Raw genomic sequence first — 20748 nt, forward strand, 5'->3', positions numbered from 1 at the left:
GTGATGAACAAAGCTCTTTGACAGAAATAGAGTAGAGCTGAAAACCATAATATTCACAAGAGCTCCACAGAATTCTAATCAGATGCTGACCAGAACAGATGTAGGAGAGAAAATTAACCCAGCAGCCTGCCTTTAAAATACCAGCTAAATTCTACATGGAGAGTATATTACTATACAGTCTGTTTAACACACAACCTTTGAGACCAATATAAAATTTCTAACTTAAAGGAACACGCAAGATTAAAAATTCAGTGCAGCGCAGGAGAGCTTTGGGAGCAGATTGCGCATTGAGAGCCAAATTTGGCTGTCAGGTGACTGGCACTACCATATAAATCTGCTCCCATGGACAACAATGGAAATGTTGCTATTCCTGTCAACAGGGTAGAATGAATTCCAGCAGAATGGAACAGAAGCAGAATTGCAGCCTGTTTGTTTAAGACACTGCATCTAGAATGCATGGCAGAAACATGGTGCAGTTAAAGGTCCTGTGAGCTGCACACTGACTTTTTAAAATGAAAACATTTCAGGAATTAAAAAAATTGTTAAAGCAGCTTTTTTTTAAAAAAACCATATTTGTAGCAGTTAAGTCTTCCACTTTCCAAAAATCCCTTCCCCAGAGTATTCTAGCAAACAGTTCCAAGGGTGGACCAGACCAAGATCCTTCAGCTACACACTGCACAGGTAATCCTGATATACAGCTCTTGGACCCAGTTCTGTGGCACTGAGGTGGACTGGAAATCTCACCTTGATTAGAATTGAGCGCAAATGTGGCTGCAATTTAAAAAAAACATGGAATCATAACATAAACTTTGTTTCTTTGTTAAATGAATGAGTGTCATTTTTCTTGGTGACTTAGAGCTGTACCCTGTACATAATTTCTTTTTGCTGAAAGGAACTTGAAAACGATGCACCTGATCTTGCAAATGATGACTTGTGTACACAATATTTACTAGTATAAGTAGTGCCACTGAAGTTAATGATTTACTGATGTTGTAAGGAATATTCACATCAGCAAGGGTTTTCAGCAGTTTCCCCAAGAGAGATGTGAATACTCCTTCATGGGACATAAGCTTCAGGGAACTCAAAATAGGTTAATTCCATGCCTGACTCATTCCATGGGCCATTTAACGAGAGCCTCTGGAATTGTACAGTCAGTAATGAACTGCCAAGAACTAAAAGTAATCGCTGCTGCAATTATTAAAATTTTACACTTGAATTCTGATACCCTTGCTGAAGATATGGGCCTTGAATTAAGAAGTCCAGAAATCCAAGGACTTCCCACGAACAGGTCAACAGCTCTTTAAAAATTGAGATCCTCTTACTTGCTTATTAATAAGTAAAGTTCTGAGTCCCTCCTGTTACGCAATTTTTTTCTTATTATAGTTTATTATACATTTATTCACATACATTTTTAAAGGAGGGCCCTGTAATGTCCCTGTGACACGTAGACCAAAGACGAGGATGCAGTCATTAGGCCCTAGTCTACATTGGGGAGTTATTTTGAAATAACTCCCTTTTTTCAAAATAACAAGTGGAGCATCCACACTACCAAGCTCGTTATTTTGAAATAAGGGGCTGGTTATTTCAAAATAATAACTCCTGCTTTCCATGAGGAATAACATGTATTTTGAAACTGTTACTTTGAAATAGTAGCAGTGTGGATGCTCCAGTGCTGCTATTTCAAAATAACTACTCCCCAGAGTCATTCAAAGTAATTACTCCCCGGTGCTTCCTGTGGCTCAAAGTAGAGGTAGCATGTCCACATTAAGGGAGCCTGCCTCAAACTAATTTTGAGGCTTCTCTAGAGTTGGACACGCTATTTCAAACTAGTTATTTCAGGAGTTATTATTTTTAAATAATTTCCTAGTGTAAACATTCCCCGAGGAGATCTTAATTTCTTTTCTGCATTTGCAATAATTCTGAAATAGCAAATAAGATAAGTATTTTGGATGGACATTAATTTCCTTTAAATATAGAGGCCAGTCATTCCATCTGGATGTGCATAGAGCCTTGCTTTTCCTGTAGCACAGTGTAACCTCATTTTGTGTGTGTTACATATCCACCTCAGTGCACGATAGAGGATCCAATTCCTCTATGGAGATAGCTTTATTCCTCCAGTCCTCTGCCAATTTAGGAGATTTAATCCTGCAAGGAGCTGAACCCCTTGTTTCTATTCAATGAAACACTTGAACACATTCATTTCATGGGTATGAATAATCCCACTGAAGATGATGAGGCCACTCATATGCTTAAAGGAAAACATGGGTTTGTAATCTTGGCTAACTTGGGCTAGGATGTTCAGCAAGGCACTTATCCATGCAAGTAGCCCCATTGAATTTAAAGGGATTGTTTATGTATTTGAAGGGAAGCACATGTTCAAATGCACTGATGGATTAGGGGTTTAGGGCTAGATTTTTAAAGGTAGTTATATCCTCTAAGATATGCAGAAGGGGTCTACAGGGATTTTCCAGAGCACTTGAGTGCTTATCTTTAAGCACCTAAACACCTTTAGAAATCTTGCAGTAGAGCATCCTGGTCTTAGTTTTGGAGATCCTGGCCTCGGTTCATGGCTATAACCTAGAAGATGGTCATTACTCTCTCTAAGGGAGGACCTGGGAGCGGTCTCTGTCTGGGGAATGAAATTATACTGCTGCAACATTAGGAATGGCAGCAGGGGGCCCTGAGTTTCATAGGGGGCTTCAAGTCAGACATCCCCCTCTCTCTCATCCTGCTTTTTTATGAAGGTATTTGGAGGAAACTGGTGACAGCTTCATAGAAGTCTCCTCCTCTCCAGGCCCCTCCTAAGATTAGTCCATAGAGATAGGTAATCAAGGTCTGCTGGTGGGAGTAGTCAAGACATTTCACATTGTTTCTTTATTTAGTATTTGTTCAGACAGCACTTGGCAATTTTAAGCCTTATCCAGCACATTAGGACTGAAAGTACAGAACAAGTGTGATTGAATATTTATAACTTACTTTTGACTGAAACTTCTGTAATTGCACACTTTAAGTGGGAAGTATTTGTAATGAGGCATTCAGAGGTCAGAAAATGAGATAAGAACTAGCTCATGCACTTCTTTTATTTACATGATGGAAGAAATATGACTGGAGAACTCTGCAAAATAGCTTGATAAATAAAATGTAACTGTGCTGCCAGCACAGGAGAGAGAGCTCAAGCCCTCTTCTTTTTTCAATAGTATTAGCACATTGTTACTGCCCCTCAGCTTAAACCAGTGGTTCTCAAATAACAGGATGGGCCTCCTAAGGAGGTGCGAGAATGTGACAAGGGAGGCATGAGCTGTGCACTTTTCTTTTTTCTTTTTCTTTCTTTTTCAAGAGCTTTGACTGTAGCCCCTAGTAGTTGGAGCTTGTGTAGAAGGGCTGTGCACACCCAGTAGGTAGGGATAAAGGGGATAGGTAGAGCCCTGCTACTCAGGCTGTCCTTTCCCCACACCCTAATCCCCCCGCCACCAAGAGGCCAAGGGGCTCTGGTTGTCAGTCCAGAGTGGCAATGGGGTGCTAAGTCTGCCGTGAAAAGTCATATTGACAAATACCTTTTCACACTGCTAACCTTACTTCTGTGTGGCTACTGGCATGGCACTGCCTTCCTTTCCCACTCTCCATTCTTTCGTCAGGCCTCAGAAGGGACTGTGTTGGGAGAGAATAAGGCTCTATGTTCAGTTCTCAAGCCTTGACATTCCACTTGTCCTGCAAAGAGATTTAAACTTTTGGGATGAATTCTATTGGTCTAGCCCACAAAAGCTCATCACCTAATAAACCATCTTGTTAGTCTTTAAAGTGCTACATAATCCTGTATTTTGTTTCAGCTACACCAGACTAACACGGCTACATTTCTATCACTATTGTGTACACTGAGGGGGCTCGTCTACACTGGCCCCTTTTCCGAAAGGGGCATGTTAATTTCACAGGTCGTAATAGGGAAATCCGCAGGGGATTTAAATATCCCCCGCGGCATTTAAATAAAAATGTCCACCGCTTTTTTCCGGCTTTTAGAAAAGCCGGAAAAGAGCGTCTACACTGGCCCCGATCCTCCGAAAAAAGCGGAGTAGGAATAAGATCCTCCGGAAAAGGGTGCTTTTTCCGGAGGATCGGAGCCAGTGTAGACGCTCTTTTCCGGCTTTTCTAAAAGCCAGAAAAAAGCGGCGGACATTTTTATTTAAATGCCGCGGGGGATATTTAAATCCCCCGCGGATTTCCCTATTATGACCTGTGAAATTAACATGCCCCTTTCGGAAAAGGGGCCAGTGTAGACGTAGCCAGGTTGTACAAAGCAGCTACTCTTTTGCTGAAGAACAGATGGAAATGCTCCAGATCTGTAAATTGGAGCAGTGCAGGAGTAATTAATGAATCTACATAAGCCTAGTGGTTGTGGATTTGATAGCCACACCTGGCTGTGACCTCACACACCATACATTTCTCATAGTGCCACTCATATGCCTGTGGATGAGACGTTCTAGTGTCTCCTGTGCCACTGTCTGGTGACTGTCAATGTCAAGATACAATGAGAGTTTTTGAAACCAGGTTAGGGGTTTACTCTAGCATCCTCTCACCCTTCACCTCCATCTCTTCCCCTCATTTTTATATCTATGGCTGTACAGGCCTGATTCAAAGACCAGAGGAGCAAATGGAAAGATTTCCATTGATTTCAATAACTTCAGGATAAGATTCTGTGAGCAGTAGAAGATCCTCTTTATTTTTATATGCAGACTGACTTTTGTTCTGTTATCCTGGGGTAAACCTGGGTAAAAGCATTACCCCAATGTGACTTAGGGGAAAAATGCCTCAGTTGCTTTTGCTCTATTTAAAATTGCATATTTTTCAGGTAGGGGGATTTGGCAGGTGTTTTAGTCATTGCCATGTTCCCTGGTCTCATGGATATCATATTCTTTCTCTTCATCTGTTTGTTTGCATATTGGAGCTTCTCAGCAACCTGGAGTGTAAGGGATGAAACAGGCCTCAAATTGCTGTCTGATTCTTTTTTACTTTCAGTGCTAAGGACCAATGCACATATATTTCAAGTTGGAGTCAAGAGAATTACAGTGGGGGCTGTATACTACATAAACCATAGGGTGTAATAGATCTTTGGAATATGTCTCAGATGCTGTTTTATTTCTAATACATGTTTGTGACAGTATCATATGTCTATGTCTCAAGTAGTGTCTTAGGCTATGTCTAGACTACATGGCTCCGTCGACAGAGCCATGTAAAATAGTTTATTCAGCATAGGCAAAGAAGCGGGTATTTAAATAATCCCCGCTTTATGAAAATAAACATGGCTGCCGCTCTGTGCCAACAATCAGCTGATCCAGCACAGCGGGGCAGTCTAGACGTGGCGCGGTCGACAAGGGGAGCCTTTGTCAACCGCTCTGGTAAACCTTGTTTCATGAGTCATACAGGAGCGGTTGACAAAGGCTTCCCTTGTCGACCGCGCCACGTCTAGACTGCCCCACTGTGCCGGATCAGCTGATCATCGGCACAGCGTGGCAGCCATGTTTATTTTCATAAAGCAGGGATTATTTAAATCCCCGTTTCGTTGCCTATGCCGAATAAACTATTTTACATGGCTCCGTTGACGGAGCCATGTAGTCTAGACAGCCTTATTTCTAATGTCGATTGACATGAGGAATAAAGACAGAACTGGTGTGTATTGGTTATTATTAACAAGAGGGAAACAATTTATTCTGAAAGCCAATAAAAAAATCTTCATTTATTTGCTACCTACTAATATAATTTCATAATTATTCAATACATTTAAAATTCAAATTTAAAATTAATCTGACAAATGCCCGGTAATAATCCTGTGATTATTGCAAAGGGGCAATAACGTATTTCTTCATTTTTATTGTTAGTCCATTAACTGAGGTTTAGTGAACGTTTTATTTTAATTTCTTTACTTGATTATATTAATCGTACTAGTTGCAGTTAGCATCATCATAACTAACTTGTAAAGAGAATGATTATATTAAAATGTCTGCTGTCGTGAATAAGATGACGGGGAGGATCAGGCTTTGCTATGACTAAAGTAAATGAAATAATGACTCTTGTTGTTTTGCACCAATTGGAGGAGGATGGGTTGTGTATGATTGGAGCTTATGCTCTTTATCTGTGGAGCAAAAAACTAAATACACTACATTTTAGCTCCATAAATTATGTTTCACAGAAAAAAGCAGTGGGGTTGGTTTTGGTTCTGTTTTAACTTAAGATGAATCATTACTAGAAAAAAAAAATCCAGGAAATTCAATTTGACTGTCTTTGTGAACTCTTCACTTCCACTTTGCATAAACATTCAAGCAGTTGAACTACGCTAGTTAACATGTGAATTATAAATGCAAATTCTAAGAGTTCATCAAGAATTAATTACAAATTGTATTCCACATTGTAATAGACAAAATCTGAAATTCAGAATGTTGGTTAGTTACACAAGTCATCCAGTATCTAAGTCAAAAATATGAAAGCTCATGTACTGAATTTTCACAATGAATGGTTTAAACTATAGATATAGAAGAAAAATCAAAAAGTAATCCATGAATAATGTTAAATAATGAATGCGTTTGAGAATTCTGCAACTGGTTTACAAACATTTCACGTTCATTAAGAAAAGTAACATTTAGCTAATACATTGTTATAAATTATTTGCTCAACTGTAATGGGCAAAATCAAATCAAATAAGTATCTCACATTCCATCTCCTCCCCATTTTTGTTTGCTCCTATCATACTTAATTGTATACACATATAAAACTGTTGTAGAAATCATTGCCTGGTCTAACTGATTTGCATATGCAGATCAGATAGTTAACCATCCAACTCCTTATATTTGCATATTCAGAAAATTACAAGCTTTAAATTATAGGACAAGGTTATATCGTTTCTTGAATTTCTGGATCAGAAAGTCTATAATCATGTATTTGAAGAACTGAGAGTTCTGAACAATACTCCTAAAAGTTGATGTATCTGGGTACATATAAGACCCTTTAACTATGAGGATAAATTAACGTAAGTTTTAGGGTGCTCAGACAGAAATTTGATGGGGGTATTACTCTTATTTTACATATACTGCAGGACTTTGAGTACTTAATAGTGCTTTGCTCATGGCCAGATTTTTAGTCCAATGAAAGTTAGTGCCTGTAAATGCACATAGACCTTCTGGGTGCAGCAGGTTCTCATGAGAAGACAATATCAAAAAAGGGTCACAAACCAGATTTTTGAGGATGACTAGTCCCAAAAGAGATACTGTTACAAAAATTGAAAATATCAGTCTCTAACATTTCTGGTCACATGAGAGGATTTGCTATAAACTGTAACAGAGATTGAAGAGGGGTAGAATGCTACTTAGTAAAATTCCATCTAAAGCATTTGTAATATTAAATAATAATATGACTTATATGTCTTATTTCCTCGGGAGAAGTGTTCTGTTAATATACCCTTTAACTAAAAATCTATAGTGCAAAAGGACATTATCCCATGTTTGCCATAGAAGCATGGATACTCATACATCCGTATCACTTTCTACAACTCTATGGCCTGTAGGCAACTTAGAATAATGCCTAGGTTTCCTGATGGAATACGACAGGTAGAGAAGCATTAAGATTTACTAAGTTCAGTTAAAAGTGAACTCTGAGGTGTGACTGCTTACTCTACTTCATTTCACACATAATTTAGGTCAACTCCTCCACCAAACAAATAAATGTCAGTAATAATTCTCTGTATGAAGGAGTGTTGCATTTGTGTCGTGTGATGGCAGAGTGCCAAGTGATAGTATAGCTGAAATTGTGCCTTTCAAACGATATGAAATTTTAAATAGTGTTCTGTTTTCTCAAATTATTTTTGGGAGGGAGGGAAAAGAGAGCTTTGAATAAACCCAGACAGACATGTAGGTTTTAAATTATGTTTTGTGAACTGTAGCAAGGCAGATGCTTCCAATGAACACACATTTTGCTACTGTTTGCAAAGCAGTCTCATGCTGGCACATTGTCGTAGGACATGAATTATACTTCTGTGCTTCTGATTTGTAACCACACCTGTATACCCTTAGAAATGCAAATAGAAAAATATGAATTTAGGCACAAAGGAGAATCTAATAAGAAGAACATTTAAATGGGTAGGGAAAATGTCTCTCCCCACCACTCCCCATCATTAGGACTGGAGGAACATGCTTATAGTAATTAGGTAAGATTGATTTAGAGGCCGAACACCACCCACAATTTGTGTTGTCTGGGGTCAGGCGGGCAGCTGCAGAAACCGCTCAGCTAATTATGAGAATTCACTGTTCGTTAATAGAATCTCTCTCCACAAACAGCAGCTGTGTGTTTGCTCACGCAGATTATTAATTCTGGCCTTGCCTCAGCTGCAAGTTTCTGCTGCGTCGAAAGGAATCCTCTGATAGAAGTGTCAGTTATCACCCAAGCGATGCCAAGGGCGGGGGCCGGGGGAAAGAAAAAAGAAAAGAAGGGAAAATATCTTCTAATCACAGGTGTATGTAGATTTTTTGCATATCCCTCCCTTTTCTGCCTCTTACTCCCAAACAATTAAATGCCAATTTTGGAACTCATTAATCTGTAGGCAACCTAGCGAGATCTAATTTATACCTGTCAGGAGCAATGGGCAGCAGCTAATAGGAAAGTAATTGCAATAGAAGTCTGCTTTCCCACTTGATAGTATGGTTGCTTTTAATGACAAACCTTTGATAGTGCAACATCAGATCGTTATTAATGATCATTTTGTGTGTTGGAACTAAAGATATGTGCTCTGTTTGGAGTACACAATTAGCACAAACGTAGATCATGAAGACGCGCCTGCTCATGTTTTACTTGAGACAACTTTATATGGGAAATTGAGCACATAATCATTTAAGGGAAATTAAAATCTTTTTCCTACAATTTGAGAAATATGGTTAGTTTTCTATGTATTTTTCTTCCTGTAAAATAGAAGTGTACCGTGAAATCCTGGCTCTGCTGAAGACAGTGGCAAAACTCTAAATGATAGCAATAGGGCCAGGATTTCAACCTTGGTTGTAAATCTGATACCCGTATAGAATGTCGTCACTGTGATTCAAATGAATCTCATGCCTGAGTTGGGTTAATGTGATAGGATGAAATATCTATTATTTATTCAGGACATCATCCATCAAAATGTAGCAATGTTGATTCAGAAATTTCCCCAGAAACTTGCAGTCTTGCTGAAAATAAAGTGTCCTCATTATCCATTATGCAAAATGTCCACATTATGCATTCAGCTGGAGACAGAATGGGCATGGGCACATGTATCTGTAAAACTAAAAGGAGAAAAATCCTTGCTTCCCCTCTGTGAGATGTTGAGTATAGCAGTAGCCATGGCAGTCACTGGATACTGACATCTGCTTTATGATAGGGATACAATCTTCTGTAACATTGACTCATGTCACGTGACTGGGGCAAACCATTGTCTTATAAATACTCTTGTGTATCACACACTTATTACATAATGTAAGAGAAAATACAGTGGGAAAACTAGATTTATTTCAATAATCTAGTGAGAAGCATATTCTTGTAATGAACACATGATGACCACTGGAAAAACTAAATCATCAGGCTGAGAATAATCAAGCCATGCCTAACTAATCTCTGGTATGTTTCCATTGATTTCTATACTTCTGTGAAGTTGTAGCAAGGATGAACTTGGTCCATCATGTTCTGTACAGTCTAAGCCAGAAAGGGATGGGATGGGATGGCTTAGTGGACTGACAGAGTGATATAAAACCTTAGAACTAACTGAAAACTCTTTTTTTTCCAATGAAAAACTATTTTTTGCCAAAATAATCTTTTGACAGAATGATTCATCAAAGCTAAAAATGTTTCCTTTCATTTTTATTTAAGAAAAACAAAGCAACATGCATTTTCACTTCCTATTTTTGCAAGAAAAAGGATTTTCCTGGTCAATGCTCACTCTCACTTCCCTGGGGTTACTAAAAATGAAGCCTAAATTATAATTGGTTTCATCCTAAGCAGCCTGCTCTGATTCACCTCCTAAATGGAGCTATTAAATTACAAGGCATAGACAAGACTTGTAGCCTTATGCTGGTTACTGAGCAAGGCATCCCTAGAACTTTGCATGAAATCTCAAGTATCATAGAACACTAACACTCCGAAAACAGTCTGATACCTAATTCCCTCCCCCTCCCCCGCCCCTAAAGGCATTCCATCAGTTACCCTCATAGAATCTTTGGGCCAGCTTCAATGCCTAACCTATTCTAACGTCATAAATGGGAATCTGACTTATTGATTGATTGGAATCTCTAACCCCTGCTGTCAAAATTAACTTCCCAAAGATGCAATTCTGTGAAAGAAGCAAACCATAATAAATGTATATTTCTCACATCTTCTCATGTGTGTGATTACTGTTGGTGAATGTTAACTGATTAATGGTGACTAGTGTAGTAGACATGAATATGATACATATGAATGGTGGAGTAATCATAAGAAATAGTGGACTTTCTGTATTGCTGAATGTAGGCGTTGATAGTTGATACACAAAAGTTTGAGTTAGTATAATCATTAAAACTAGTTGATGTAACTTAAAACATGCTTGTTTTAAAGACAGCATTATAAAAATCCTGCATATTGTAAATCAGTTTCTGCACCTACAAGCCCATCACTATGGCATTAAGCAAATAGAGGGCTATAGTAATTTAAATATGGCACATTAGTTTTAGCTAAATTGTCCATTGAGTCTCATTTTGTAAAATATTGTACTACAAAAGCTTACTGAAATAGAAATATAGTATCTAGAAAAGGATATTGATTTGTTAGATTTATTGTACTGTCAATTAATATGATTAGCACAATTGATTGGTTAAATTGGCACGTCTTCTTTTCTTGTTTTTAACTGTGATGAGACACCAATTTAACCTTATTGGCAGAGTGACCCTGTCACCTTGATTTTGAAAGTAAAGACAGTGAGTAAAAAAATTTAAATAAATATAGGAACATAATTCCCATTGCATTTCAAGAGCTTTTTAACTGCTGAAATCACATAGGATATGTCTACAGTAGGGGACAAAGTTGAATTAAGGTATGCAAATTCAGCCATTTTAATTGGGTAGCTGAAATCAAACTACTTGGCTTTTGGCATTGTCTACACTGCAGGAAGTCAAAGAAAGAACACTCTTCCTTTGACTTCCCTTACTCCCTGTGGAAGCAGGGTTACCAGCATCGACCGGAGTGGCCCTCTCAGTTCGAATTAGCTGTCCTAACTAGACCTCTAATTTGAACCCTGGAAGATCGACAAAAGCAGCTTTGATCTTCCTCTATAGTGTAGACATACCCATAGGCAATTCTGAACTTTCTACGCAGTCTATTTTTTTCATAATTTCATAATTGTTTGGATGTCCTGCATAAATATACAGTGAAGCTGTTTTATATCTTATATTAGTAACTTATGTTGCTTTATAATTATTAGTATATATGATTTCAGGTTAGGCTTGTAAATATGCAAAATGACTGGGTTCGGTCTTGTTATAAATTTTAAATATACTGGAACGTTTGTCCTATTGGATTCACTGTAGGTGGCAATTAGTTATTCAGTAATTGTTTCATGGTATAGCAAACTCATTTTTTAGGTCTGTCAAAACATGCTAAGAGTATTCCTAGCAAAAATAAAAGTAGAACTAAAACTAGAGTAAGTCAACTGGAAAATAACAAGTTACCTAAGCCTTCCTTATATGTGAAATAAAAACTGTATTTAAAGAGTTTCACTTAGTCATTGATTTCACTTATGCTTAGTTAAAGGAGTGCATGCATTGTAAAGCATAACTTTTTTATCTTCAGCTATGGATTTAGAACTCTGACCTTATGATTACTGTGACATATGTCCCATAACTTCAATTTCACAAGTAACAATCAATGCCACAAAGCAACTATATAAAAGGATTCTGCCCGGGCACTGTAACATAGTGACATGGGCACCTGTTCTTTAGAATGTTTATTTATATGTTTATTTCCATATCTGCCGTTATGTCAATCCCAAATATTACATATGAGGCTTCTGTTCCTTGCTTGTCTCTGCTCATGACAAATATTAAACTTTTATGCTTTAACCAACTATGCTTAAGCTTTAACCAACTAGTGACCAAATTTGTTCTTAATAGATTGAATATAGATTTGGATAGTTTTATATAGTTTTTTAGGGTTTGTTTCCTTTCAAACAATTGTATAATTTTGGCTTTACGCATTTCATTTTTCTCCCTTGTCACTCAACCCATGTTTAAAGCACATTAACAAAATACCAGGGAAAAACCTGAGTTAATCTGCAGTTACTTCTTCATAAAGTAACTAAGAATACTATGCAGCAGAAAAATCATTAAAGGTCTCGCAAAGCATATTAGCAAAACTTTTTAGGTAACATAGGGAGTTTATATCAATCACAAATTTATTATTAAATGAGATTCAGTTTTCTGCTTTATAAGTTTAAAAAATTACTCTCGAACTACCGTCCGTTATTTAAAAAATAATGAGTTAAATTTGCCTTGTTTAAAATTTGCATGGCAAAAAAAGTATTGTGTGTGGCAATATATTGTGTTTTCCAAGTGCAATAGGGATGAGAATTTCCACTGCAGTCCTGTGTTCATAAACTTTTCATAACCTGTTAGTAAAACCACATTCAGTTAAAGCTGGTGATAATGGTGTCAAATATATTAATCCACTAAAAAGAACAATTGACAGTAGAATTTAGTAGCATAACTATAGAGTGATAAAGGATCTCAGATGGCCAAATTACAGTCCACCTGAGAGGATGAATCCACTAGGGTTTGGATCCATTGCTGATGGTTATACATTGTTGGTTATGTATTACAATCCCTTTTCAGACTTTTCTCATGTTCATACTTTCTTCCCTTTCTTTCTCCAAGGCATCTGCTGTGTCCTGTAAAATCCCCTTCCATCTCCTCTTCAGATCCTCTAGCTTCAGGTCTTCCTCACTGCCTTAGGCTACCCCCCTTCATATCCACATCCACATATCCCCATATATCCCTTTTTTGTTGCAAACCACAATGTTTATCTTTTGTTTTCTTCTAGGCATCTTAACACTTAGTCTTTTCTTAATGAACAGAGCTTTTCAGAACTCTTTTACCTTGTTCCAGACTGCAGACCTTTTCCTCATGCATAGGCCCCAGCTTTTCTGTTGTTTAGATTGAGGTACCTCTCTTCATCCGACCCTGGCTATAATAATCTTTTTTCTTCTCTTCATTCCTCTCCTCTCTCTCCTCCATACCCTAATCTATACCCCCTGCCCCCCAAAAGGCACCACATTTTCATATTGGTTTATCAAGATATTTAGGCCAGGTCTACACTAGACCTGGAAGGTCAGCCTACGATGCACAACTCCAACTACATAGAATACATAGCCAAGCTTGGTGCCATCCCCACTGTGGGAGGTCAACAGAAGCAAACACTCCTGTCGGCTTCCCTTAGTCTGTGTGACTGTGAGGAGTATAGATGCTGGCCAGAGCTGCCCTGAGCCTTCAATTTATACTATACTAGACCCACTAAATTAAACACCAGAATGTTAATCTCTAGTGCAGCAAGTGAAGACGTACCCTTAGAATAACACCCATTGTCTCATTATCGCCTGCTATTGGTGATACGTGCCTGCTGGAGAGAAAGTGCAGAGAGGGCCACCCAGACTAACAGAGAGGAGACATGAGAGGGCATCCCATTTAGCAATTAAAATTTTGGCGGGGGCATAGGGAACGGTGCACCTCCACATGTCACCTCTGTTTCCTGTACCCAAAATTTTCATCAGACTTAGCTAGTTGATTTCATGATAGATAGTTCTGACATGTTTGGCTTGTGCTTAGGTGTGCTCATGAATTGAAAGCTATTTAACTCTTATTCCCATACTCACTGCAAATGGTACAGTTTAACAGCATTCAATAACATCTAATTTAAATGTGACTGGACAAAGTCCTTAAGAATATACTATGAAAACAGTCCAGCACTTGCATCTGAAATTTTCCATCTCAAATTTCTATGACTCTGAAGGAAAAAAATCAAGAGTTCTGTTTCTGTTGAAAAATTTCAAATCCATGATGCACAACTGGGTTTTATCATCATCACGTCTCCACTGCAATTACATGATCATGGATTTTGAACAGCTACAATTATGATGACTTTAAATTTTAATGTCATTCTATAAATATTGAGATTTCTTCATGGGAAATGTCTAGTTGGACAGTAATTACTATATGTCACTCACGTAATGTTTAAAGTCTCTAAGACTGTACACAAACTTGGAATAGTTTTAGTAAGACCAAATGCATATTATACCTTAATATGTAATTGATAAAAACAATATAAGGGCATTATATCCTATCATGTTCTGGTCATCATGTAGTAGACAAGGGATTTTTACTGAATGATCACATATTGAAATTTAAAAACCTAGCATCCATACAAGTTTGGTTCAGTTCCAATGTATTTTATTTCTATAAAAAAGAGTTGCGATCAAAAACTGAATTTTCAGCAGTGCCTCCTGAATGAGTTCTAAATATGTTGCTACACTGCTAGAACTTCATTTTGTGATGCCTGAAATAATCTCATTCCTGCTGACAAGTAGTTTTACTTAGTGTGACTTTCTAAAACTAACATTCGTTGTTTGTGCATCAGGTTGCTGAGCTTTTCATACAATGGGGATAATGTCAAGATTATGCTTATATCTCCTTAAATGAATTATTTAATATATTATTGAAAAAAGGAAGTAAAAGCAACTCTTCTGGGTAATTAATGTGCAGCAAAGTCTCAGAATAAGTTGTATATTCATTTTCTCCTATGTATGCAATTATCCACTCAGCCTCTACCCAATAATATTATTTTTCTTCCCAAGATGGAAGTATATAAAGCCATTAAAAATAATCCAAAGAATTCTATTTGCTGAATAAATTTTAATTTGCATGGCACCCAGATTTTTTATTAATGGGAAATAAATTATTGCAATCTTATGGAAGGCGACAAGTTAATAGCTTTGTGAAAAGTAATGGAGAGAAAATGATCTTGAAAAGGTCAGGTCTCCTGTCAGTGTCTTTATGCACAATTAAAACAAGTCAAGAAAGTGGCTATATAATCAGGACCATGAATATGCATTATATCCTAATGAGAGTGTGAAGATGGAGATGGGTGAGTGCTAAAGTCATGGTGAGGTGGTGACATAAAAATGGTAATTTGTGATGTAGTATTTAACTACGTGCTTCTGTTTCCTGTTGGAAGATTAACTCTTTGCTACCTCGTTAATCATTATTATATCATTAATACTATAGCAATTCCACACAAAATAATTGCATTTATAAAACATCATCTAAAGTCATTCATGTAACAAGTGCCACATTATAGTCATGGCTGTATCTAGTTAAACACTTCTGCTATCTCTCTGATGGGGGATATAGATGACATTATTGTGATGAAAATAGCTGCTCACTAGGAATTTGCCCCCTTGGTCCCAGTCACTCCTTTGTGAATTGTTTCTGCCTCACTAGGCATTGCCAACACTTCCAAAAGATAGCACACTGGACAGTGGTGGGTTGCATGCTAGGATACTTACTGATGGTGCACCACGCTCTCCATTGACACTGGCATTCCTGTACATGGAGTCCTGACACCAAGACAAGTAGGCACATGCCCAAGAAATGTGCTAGATGCAGCAGCTCTAGGCTGAAATAATTTGTGTTGACCAAAGTTTATAATGTAGACATGGCCTGAAATAGTTGCTGGGCTCCTTTTGTTCTCATAGTGAGCAGAACTGAGAAAATAATTGATTCTTTTCAGTTCAGTGGATGAACTGACAAATCAGGACAGAAAAATTGGCTCATTTCAAACTGAACTTGATATTTTCATTTTTTCTAGCTGAAACAACAAAAAATAGTTTGTTCAAGCTGAACTCCTTTCAAAACATTTAGAAATGAAATGGTTTATTTTGAAACAAGATGTCAACATGGTTTCTTTTTAAAATGTTGAACTGAACTATTTCCTATTCTGAATTTTCCCCCTCATTTTTTATTTGCCTGAAACTATTCATTGAATTCAGCCTGAAATTGCAAATATTTTAGTCTCTCCCAAAATGTATTTTTGGTAAATTTAACTCATCAACTATATATGGAGCATGCTTTGGTCTAATTTGTAACACCCCACAATCCTCAGAAACTTTGCTCCAGCATGCAGTTTAATACTTCAAGTACGTACATGGAAATTGATCACTGTACCGATGCTACAATGACAGTAATTTAATACATAAAACACAATATTTGAATCCAGTTATAATATAATTTAATAAAGAAGAAATTCTATAGTTATGTCCCCATAATAACGTAACTGTTGTATTAATGCTATTAATGTATTGTATTAATTATGTTTACTATATAATACATTTTCAATCAAAATATAGTTTGTACAGGGATCATGTTACTGGAGGGTTTCAATTTGCACTTATGTGATATTTGTGGTGTTTGATTATATGAGGACAGAGTCTGTGTAAGTATGCAGGTGAGTGTGTGAAAGCAAAAGGTGTAATCTTTTATCAATGTCATTAGCACTCTAACAATGTTTTAAGGATGATCTTCTCTGCCTTAGGTATTATTTTTCTGTGTGGCAATCCAGCAACACAAAATCATTGGATTGCACAGGATGTTAACGGTTGTATTGCATGGATACCATGTTGGTGTATGGCCTGATTTTAAAGAAAACAACATCACCATCATTAGTTCTCCTATTCTACATGCCAGATGGTTAACTCCCAGGGGTTAATGAGTGTACCCAAATTCTAGATGATTTAAAATGTCCTGCGGATATTTCCTTAGGTACAGGGACTGCTGGCTGCTAATTTTCATGCATACTGTATTTTTGCCTCTATTGGTCTCCAGAGAATTGTGATTTTTTTTGTCCATAAAATGCTAATATGTCATATTTAATACCCTCTCCCTTTGCTGCTCTGAGCATTAAAAAAATTCTTTTCAGATTTCAAGTGTTTTGCCTATGAAACCAAATCAGTTCCTGTCAAAAGGATAAGAATGCGAGACTCTATAGTACTTGTGTGTGCACTTTATAGCCATTTCCATGATGGTCGCTGGAATGGTAATTGAGTAGTTCAGCAAATCTGGTATTTATCTCATGCATCCTGTAAAATAGGCAAATTCATTCTGAACGACCTTATGCCTTATCTTTTGTTAAATTAATAGCTTATTAAAGGCAAAATTTTGCTTTGTATGATAGAGAGCTCGTAGAGTGATCATATGAGTTGCCCACCACCGGACTCTTTCTACTTCCACGTCAATCTCCTCTCAGCTGAGCAGCTGCACAGCAGGCTATCGAGGGCTGTGGAGAGCAAAGGAGTAGGGGATGAGAGGAGAGCATGTTGAGGTGTGCAGGGCTGTGGCCAAAGAGAGGCACCACTCCCCCGGTCCCAGTCCAGGAACTGCTGCTACCAGGGAGAAGTGGGGAGAAATGTTTTCATTCAACTGTGATTGTGCGTCAGGAATCCCCCCGATCCTGCACCCCCGTAGCAGCAAGATGAGACTCCGCCAGCCAGTGGAATAGAGAGGGTTTATTGCTTTTCCAGGATACAGCACAGCATAGACGTAATGTGGACATAAGGATTCAGGGGCTGGCAACCCTAGACATCTTGGGGCAGGGGTGCCTAGGCCCCTCAACTCCCAGCTCTCTGCTTAGTCTCCTCTCTCCATGTTTCTTTAGCCAAAATTGACTCTTTCCCAAACCACCCCCTTCCTTTGTTCCAACTCCTTCCCTCTCCAGTGAGAAGTGGTTGGGTCACTGTCTACATGACATGGGAGCCCTCAGGGCAACCCTCCGCTGGGCAATGCTTACAGACAGAGGAAAGTAGGGGTCATCCACAGCCCACAGCCCAAGCACAGCGACCAGTGAGTGGACCGTCCCCCCACTACATCACACCAGCTCAGGTGCTACTGCAGGGATAGAGGGCTGGGGGACCCCTGTCTCCCCACCACAGCCTTGAGGCAACCTGCATCTCAAACCCCTCATCCCTGGCCCCACCCCAGAGCCTTCATCCTCAGATGGAACCTTTACCCTCTGACTCCCAGTGCTATGCCCCAGCCATGAACCTCTTCCCACACTCCAAACCCTTCAGCCCTACCCTACCACACATCACCTGCATATTGGGGCACATAACAAAATTCATTCCACACACTGATGTAAAAAATTAGAGAGAACATTGATTTCCACTATTTCTTTTTTTAGATGAGGTAACCAGAACTTCATCATCATCATCATCAACAACCATGGGCTCTGGTGTCCAATGCCTCCCTTACTATTTCCTTCCATCTTTCCCTATCCAGTGCGAAGTGGCTTCGTTTCTGTAGACTAGCTCCATACCCATCTACTATATCATAGTAATAGAAATGTAGCCGTGTTAGTCTTGTGTAGCTGAAGCAAAATGCAGGACTATGTAGCACTTTAAAGACTAACAAGATGGTTTATTAGATGATGAGCTATCTGAGGAAGTGGGTCTGGCCCACGAAGGCTCATCATCTAATAAACCATCTTGTTAGTCTTTAAAGTGCTACATAGTCCTGCATTTTGCTTCAGCTACTATATCATCTACCCATTCTCTGTGGGGTCTGCCTCTCCTATTTGGGCCATCCATTATGCCGAATACCAGGGTCTTAACTTTTTGGAACAGTATTTAATCTAAGACCAAAAGATTGTAACTGTGATAGAGTTTTACAGTTATCCCACTCCTCCTGCATTGAACATGTTGCTTGCTTTTTTTGACCATGGCTATGCATTGAATAGAAATTTTCCTTGAGCTGTCCACATAAACACTGAGACAGTTTTCATGAGTGATTACAGTTAATTTCAAAACCAGCAGTGTGCATGAGTATTTCAAATTATTTCTTCCAATACGCATTAATCTGCAAGAATTCTGTTTCCCCAGGGCAGAAAGAGAAAGTTAGTTCTGCTGCATCCAGATGGAAACATGCTCCTACAGACAGGGACCAAACTCACAAGGTTCACTGGAGAGGAGAAATGCAACTGAATATCATCAGTGCACTGATGATCTTATATTTTATAGCTTGAAATGATGTTAAAACAAATTTCAGTCCTTTGTCTGAGTAGTCACTCCAAGCCCCTTATATGCAGCAAAAACAAAGTACTCTGATGTAATTTTTTCAAGTGGTTTATTTTGAACAGAGGTTTTATGCATAGTACCTTACAGGTGCCTAGCAGTCTGACCTCCTTAAAGAAGGGGTTGACACTATCCATTAGTAAAGGATCCAGCACTTTCCAGCTAATTTGCACCATCCAGGAACGACATGGATCCACTGCACAGGTTGTACAATAAATTCCTCTCACTGCATCCATAATCTTGATGAGCAACATTGCCCTAAACTTCAGCAGAAAAACTTGAATTTCTGTCCCCTCGTGATCCTGCTCTGCTGTTATTAATGTAAGCTTCTCAGTCCAAATCTATTGCACCCTTTTCCGCAAATGAGAAAAATAAAATAATAATAAATAATGATTCTCACAGTGGATGCCACAAAGATGGGGCTTCCAAGAGAAGAAAATCTGTTAATCCATCTTTTCATCTGAGGGGCTAAGTCTGTTAAAAATATTGTAGTACTACTGCTGCTAACCCCCTTAATTTCTACGACAGTGTCGTCAACCCTCATTTGTACTAATGTGTCACTGCATGACTCTACAGACAAATTCAGAAGAACAAACTTTACAAGATCAGAGCCATTAGCCTAACAGTGTTGACTGAGATGAACGTTGTTACCTGACACTGTGCTTTCAGCTACTCCGTGTGATTCATCTCAAAGGTCATGGATACCTATCCTTTAGAAATAGCACCATGCAACCAATTTATCAGAGTCAGAAATACTCATCTTGATCAGTTTTTGAATCATTTGAGTCTATGAAGCATTTCATCTGCCTTCCACACTTATGATGGCCAGATCTTAATTTGGAATATGACTTGGTTTGATAGATGGAGTCTCAGGCATACAAATTACATGGCCAGTCCACACCAAATGGGTGCAGATTAAATGAGCCTCAATGCTGACTGAACCTGCTTTCACCAGGATTTTCATGTTGGAAACCCAATTCTGCTAGATGTTGCCCAGAAATTGTCATAGGTGTTGCAAATGGAAACAGTCCAGTTTTGTAATGTGCTGTTATAACAGGTTTTGAACACACAGAATACTGTCACAAGAACAGCAGCATTACAGACTTTGAATTTTGTCTATGGGCAGATTCCATGTTGCTTCCAGACTTTCCCTGTAACTGTTGACTGATGAAAATCTTGTGCAGTGCTCTGCTTAGCATGAAAGTTGCACTGCAGCTTAGAACATTGTTCAGGAAGTTCCATGCAAGAATCTTGCCCACCATGAGGAATAAAGAGATACCGTGGTAGTTACCACACTTGTTCTTCAAGAATTTATGCTCATAAATAGTGATAATACTGGCCTCCTTTGATTGTTGCAATGCAGTTTCATGAGGTTAGACATGAAAGAAAAACCAAAAGAGCCTATTAATGAGAAGATTTCCTTTGTGTTTGAAAACTTCACCTGGAATGACAGGGACCAGGAGATCTGTCATTTTCTGTTACTTGAACAGCCTTCAACATGTCAGCTCATGTGGGTGGACTGACAAATACATTAGATGTGGGCAATTTGCAGACATCATCAGAAACAGTAGATAAATGACTGAGTAGTTCCCTAAAACGTTCACGCC

This window comes from Pelodiscus sinensis, chromosome 2 (assembly GCF_052426305.1).
Source record: "Pelodiscus sinensis isolate ZL-2025 chromosome 2, ASM5242630v1, whole genome shotgun sequence".
Taxonomy (NCBI): Eukaryota; Metazoa; Chordata; order Testudines; family Trionychidae; genus Pelodiscus; species Pelodiscus sinensis.